This window comes from Propithecus coquereli, unplaced genomic scaffold (assembly GCF_000956105.1).
Source record: "Propithecus coquereli isolate 6110/MARCELLA unplaced genomic scaffold, Pcoq_1.0 Scaffold522, whole genome shotgun sequence".
Classification (NCBI taxonomy): domain Eukaryota; kingdom Metazoa; phylum Chordata; class Mammalia; order Primates; family Indriidae; genus Propithecus; species Propithecus coquereli.
In genome coordinates, this window is record NW_012151086.1 from 166,110 (window position 1) to 172,763 (window position 6,654).

Sequence of the window (6,654 nt, forward strand, 5' to 3'; positions counted from 1 at the left end):
AGTAACAGAATTTATTGTTTTACGTATTTAATTTTTATGAAGATTTATTTGATTTCATTTTATTTTAATGGGCCTTTATGTCCTTAGAGTTATGACAACTGCATTAATTATTTAGCGATGCTGTATTTTAAAGATCAATATTCCCTCTCACTATAAACTGTAAATTGAGACATGTAACTAAAAAAGATGATGCAATATATAGAGTCATCATTGAGATCATGCCATTTTCCATTTCTTTGTTGAAGTCTTTCTGAAGAAACAAGCATTCTTAGATACTAAATAGTCATTGCTAAATAATCATCTAATAGAAATAAAAACCTGAATGCGTAAGAATATGTACAAAGATGAGTAATACAAATAATAATTATATAATATATTTATTGTAGCACTATTTGTCTAAGAGAAAGGCACAAATGAATGCACATTCTGAGAATTATTTTAATAAATATGGCACATACATACAATAGACAATTATGCTGTCATTAAAAAGACCATGCTAGGCCAGGGGTGGTGCCTCACGCCTGTAATCCTAGCACTCTGGGAGGCTGAGGCAGGAGGATTGCTTGAGCTCAGGAGTTTGAGGCCAGCCTGAGCTAGAGTGAGACCTGGTCTCTAAAAAGAAAAAGAAAAAACAGGCTCCACCTGTGTGGTAATAACCTCAATAATTGTTTCTTGTGTTGATACCTTTTTTGTTGTCCTGTCCCATATTGACCCTTGGTTTAGCATGTGATTAGCTTTCATCAATAGAACGTTAACAAGCATGAATAGTCCTTGGGCATTAGGACTGTCTTGTCTTACAATGTAAACCTTTCTACTACCATGTCAAAAAGCCCAGGCTAAACTCCTGGACAATGAGAAAGCACATAGAAAGAGGCCACAGCTCATATCCAAACTGTATTATAATCAAGTCAAATTGAAACAGACTTACAATATGCTATTTGAAGAGTTTTTAACATGTTAACATATTATTCAATATTCTCTGCTGTTTTCTAAACCGTATTATACTTAGGCTTTTAAATTTTGTTTATCTCTTTATATACTGGAGAATTTGCCTTTAGACATGTTTTAAAATGTCTTTAAGTGGTAGATTTTTTAAATTCCTTGCATATCTAAAAATTTATTTCACAAAACTAAACTCTTCGGTTCAAAATAAAAGGCTCATGCTGTACCAGAGATCAAAATTAAAAAAAAGAAAAAGATCATCAGTAATAATACAAAGGGAGGGAGTACATATATTGTCAGATATTGAAAGGGCAGATAAAAATGCATGTATCTACAACACCCAACAAAACAGCATTATGTATCCTTGCTAAGAATTTTTAAGTGTTCATCATGATAAACCAAAAACTGGAGCATAAAAAAAAGTCTCAATACTTTAAATAAATAATACAGAATATGTTTTCAGCCACAATGGTGTTAAATTCCAATTTTGTTTTTGTTGTTTGTAATAGGGGGAGAAGGTGCTTGAGGAAATTTCTGGATGTGATAGATATATTACTGGTAAATGCATATGCAAACTTTTCAAATTGTAAGCTTTAAATAAGTGTTCTTGATTATGTTTCAATTATGCATTAATGATACTCTTTGAAAAATAAAGAAATAATGAAATTGAAATTAAAATCCAGAAACTTTCAGTAAAAGAAAACTAAGAGAATCCATTACTAATGGACCTGATCTACAAGAAAAAAAAAAAAAAATTCTTCAGGCTAAAATAAGAAGATACCAGAGAAAAATATATATCTTCAGAAAAAAATAAAAAGCACAAAACATGGTAAATGTATAGGTAAATGTTGAATATTACATTTTCTTTAAATTTCTTTAAAATACATATGAGTTTTTAAAGCAAAAATTTTTTTAAATTTTGGGAGGTTATAATGTATGAAAATCTAAGACTTATGTAGACATTACATAAAGGATAACAGGGGAGTGTTGAAGAGACTCATGTGGTTCCAAATTTTCTACATTTTAATACATAATAAACTCAAATAAATTGTGTAGTGGTAAAAATGTATATTCCGTTCTCTAGAAGAACTACTAAAATTCCAATAAATAAAATAAAATAGAACTTTAAAACTTTTAAATAATCCAAAGGCATACCAGAAAGGGGAAAATATGTATCAAAATACACAACAGAAAAATTTTTTAAAAAGATTGAAAAAATATTACAGATAAATCTAAACACACCAATGACTGCACTGAATGTTAATTTGATTCAGTTAAATAGTATAATTGAAAAGTAAAAAATAGATTGCAAACCAAGATTCAAATATTAATATATTCTATCTATATGAGACACACTTATAATTAAAATATGTAAATAAATGAAAAATAAATGATAGGAAACAAATGTATCATGCAAACCATAAGCATAAGAAACTGGAATGACTATTGTAATATGGGAAAAAGCAGACTGTAAGATAAAATGCATCACCAAAGTTAAAGAAGTATATTTTATAGAGATGACAGAATTAATTCATTAGAAATACACAAATATAAGTTCATATGTATTTAGAATCAGAGACCCAAAACATAGGAAGTAGAATTTGAAATAATTAAACAGATCATTTTATAATCCAGGTAGGAGATCTTCACATCTATTTTTCAATCATTGATGTAACACTAAAAAAACCTTTTGTTGATGCTGTGAATGTTTTGAACTTTTACGCTGCCTATAGTTTCACAAGTATATATTTCTGTCAAATTCATAGAATTTTGGGACTCATTAAATATATTTCAAAGAATGTTCTTTATTTTATGTAATTTATGCTTTTTTATGTTGCTAATATAAGAAAATCTCTATATTTAAAATAATAATACCATTGAAATAGAGACAAATATACCTCCGAAAGCAACTAAAATATATCAATATGTACTAAGAGTAATAATTCTACTTAAGTAAATTTTTATATTTATGATTAAATCTAAATGCAGACAGATATGTTAAGCATAGTGTTTTGTTTTTCAAATTTGTGTTTAAACTATTATATTATTGCTTATTTACAAGCCAAACAACATCAAACTGAAGAAATGGGGAAATTGATCTCTCTACACCATTTGTTCCCCAATATTGAATCCCAATGTATACCATCTGAGAAAGAAAGATGTCATTATGCACTGAGAAATTTACTAAATTATTAATATGAGTAAAAGACTTGAAAATACAAAAATATTTGCATACCTGCTTGTCATGTAGATAAAACAACCAAAAAAAAATTCTAGTTTATTTCTAAGTTTCTAAATGTGTGCGGTAATAACATCACATTTTATCAAGGGACCTTTGTTTCATAGTGTTTAGTTAAGGGCTTCTGTGTAATCAAAGCACAAATTAAATCAACTTCAATGATTTAATTTTGAAGACCAATCTTTCCTCTCATGCTGAACTAATGAGTTAAGAGATTCATCAAACAACACAAGGGAAGACATCTGAATGTGTTGTATAACCAGATATTAAGGTCATGCTCTGTGATGAGTTTGTTATCCTTTTCATTCCTTCAGATGCATTTTCTGCGCTTCTCTGATACTCTGGTTGGATTTAGTCAATTAGCAAAATCAACAATAGCTAAGACAGTGGAAGTAGGGAAATAGAGAAAACTTGGGTTATTCTTTGAATTTCCTTTAGCTTCTGTCTCTTGTCTCTGTTCATGTCCCTTCGATACTACAAATAAAGATGGATGTCCCCTCCTCTATTTGCCCAGATCTCACTATTATCTGATAACATTTTGTTCTCTCCTTATAGCTTCAGCTCTTGCTTTAGTAATACCTACCTATTTTTTCAAGGTTCTGTTTTTTTCAACATACTCATCTATACTAATGTACTGTGGGTTACATGGTGTCCTCCCAAAAGCTATGTTCACCCAGAACCTGCAAATGTGACCTAATATTGAAAGGATATGTGCAGATGTAATTAAGGGTTTTGAAAAGAGATTATCCTGGGTTAGGTCGGGGTCTAAATTCAATGACAAATGTCTTTATAAGAGACAGACATGCAGGGGAAGTTTGGGTGACAGATGCACAGACACAGAGGAGAAAGTCATGCAAAGATAAAAGCGGAGATTGGAGCTATATAGCCACAAGCCAAGGAATCCCAGGAACCACCAAAACCTAAAAAAGGCAAAGAATGATTCTCCCCTAGAACATCTGGGGAGAGCAAGGCTTTGTCCATACCGTGTATGGACTCCAGCCTCCAGAACTATGAGACAGTAAGTTTCTGTTGGATCAAGCCACACAGTTTGTCATCATGGCCCTCGGAACCTATTATACTGTGTAAATTGTTCTTTCATTAAAGTGATTTTATTAGAATTTGAGTCATCTCAGATACATCTTGCACTCTTCCAGTCCCTAGCTTATATACCATTCCCCATCTTCTATCATTATACCCTTTTTGGACAGTAGTTTGGCTTTTTTTTTTTAAAGAAAAATTAAAACACTTTAACTTACAAACTGAATTAAGGAAACCTCATCTTGTAGAAATGGAAGTGTTTGTGCAAGAATGATTATTAAAAATATATATTTGTTCAAGAATGCTTATTAAAAGTTTTTTATAGTGCAAAAACAAAATACAAGCAAAGGATAAGGGCACTCTCAGTTGGAATGAATTAAACTGCTGGAGTGCCTCTGCACCACATATACTGCAAAGCTATTCAAGACAATGTTTCAGAACAGCTTCACTGAGGAAACTCCAAGCGTTTCCTGACATGCAAGAGCAAATGCAGATGTATTTATAATGCAAAAAATTTTTTTGTAAGACAAGAAAAATAACAATCCATAATTTCATATAAGATTTTCATGTGCTTGTAGGTAGTGGGCATGTCTACATTCTAGCAGTGTCTGGAAGGAAGTAGATTAGAAGGAAATACTGACTTCCTCAAGTGACAGGATCTCCAATCATTTCTGACTTATTCTTTATATTTTTCTGTATAGTTTGCATTAACTGCAATGGGAATATAATAGGCACATCACAACTAATAATACACTTCTGTACAGAAAAAAATAAAATAATATAGCAAAGAAAATGTTTGCATTTTATCCATTATTATTGTAATGAAAAGCCTTAAAGAATATTTAGTATCTAGCAGAGAAATTTCAATATCAGCAAAAGCATCTTTGATTTATGAAGGAATCAAAGAGATTTTATTATGACCTAAAGGGAGTAGACATATATAACATTTACCAGCATTCCTCAAAAAATAACTAAAAGGCAATAACTATAGATGTAGAGATGAACAAATCAAATTGAGGACAAGAAAATTAAACATAATTAAAGATTATCAGTGAGTATTGAATGGCAAAAAGTGAAATGATTCTTAGAATATAAAGGAATAATAAGAGAAAACTGTCATCATTGAATTAATGAAAGGAATCTCAATATTTGACAAATTAAAATGATTAAAAATGTTCATAATTATCAGAGCTTATATAAGTAGTATACCTAGAAATTGAGCATATTATTTTTTTCCATTATCAAAAAATATGTACAAAAATCTGTTCATGTACTTGTATACAATGATAATCTAAATAAATTGTAAAAAAAAGTTTAAAATTAGCAAATGTTTAAAAACTTAAAAACACTAAAAATGTTCAAAATTAGAGCACTTAATAAATCGGACTTATATAAAATGAAAACTTTAAAATAATGGTATTAACATATTGAAACATAGAAACAATAAAATAGATATGCTAACTTTTGTGAGATCCCATGATATCACTCCAATTAAGAAAAAATATATTTCCATGTATATCTGAATATTTCCAAATAATTTATCAAATGAAAATTTATTAGTTTTTATTAAGTCAAAAAGACAGTAAACACCGTTGATTTTTTTCTCTAGTTCGATGATTGGAAAACATTCATCAGACTTCAGAGTGTACTCTCACATGGATTTATTTAAAGGAAATGAGTACAGTGCAGTCAGAAAAGAAAACGCAGGCAAGCATTGGAGGTCTGAGAGACACTCAGCAACAGGAAATTCCCAGGGCACCTTTTTCCCCATGCACTAGGCTACACTCCTGCTTGAATACAGATGAACTGTGCAGGGCATCTTAGGTTCTGGAGAGTCTATTTAGAGAGTAAGGGGATTGGGGTGGGGAATGATTTCTCTTGGTCACACAGAAATACAAATTTATTATCTCTGAGTTTCTGTAGGTCAGAAGTCTGGCACAGCATGACTGGTTTCTCGGATGAGGGTCTCAAAGGCTGAAATCAAGATGTTGTCTGGGCTGAGTTTTTATCTGTCAAATCTGTGGAAAAATATTTGATGCTAAACCTAGTAAGGTTGTTGGCAGAATTCAGTTCCTTGCAATTGTAGAACTCAGATTCCTTTTTCCCCAGGCTATTAGCTGGGGCTACTCTCAGCTTCTAGAAAACAACAGCAAGCCATTCTGTGTCCCTTTTCATCTCCATCAGATTGAATCCCAGATTTCCTATGACTGCTAGAGTGAAATTTAGAGGGCTCATGTGATTAGATTAGGTCTATCTTGGTAACTCCCCTAATTTAGAGTTAATTGATTAGGGAACTTAAATCTGCAAAATCCCTTTACAACTTTACAGCAATTCTTGGATTTGTGTTTGATTGAAAAACTGGGAGAAGGTGTGTATACATCAGAGCACATAAATCTTGGTGACCATGTTAGAATTTTACCTACCACAGTTACAAA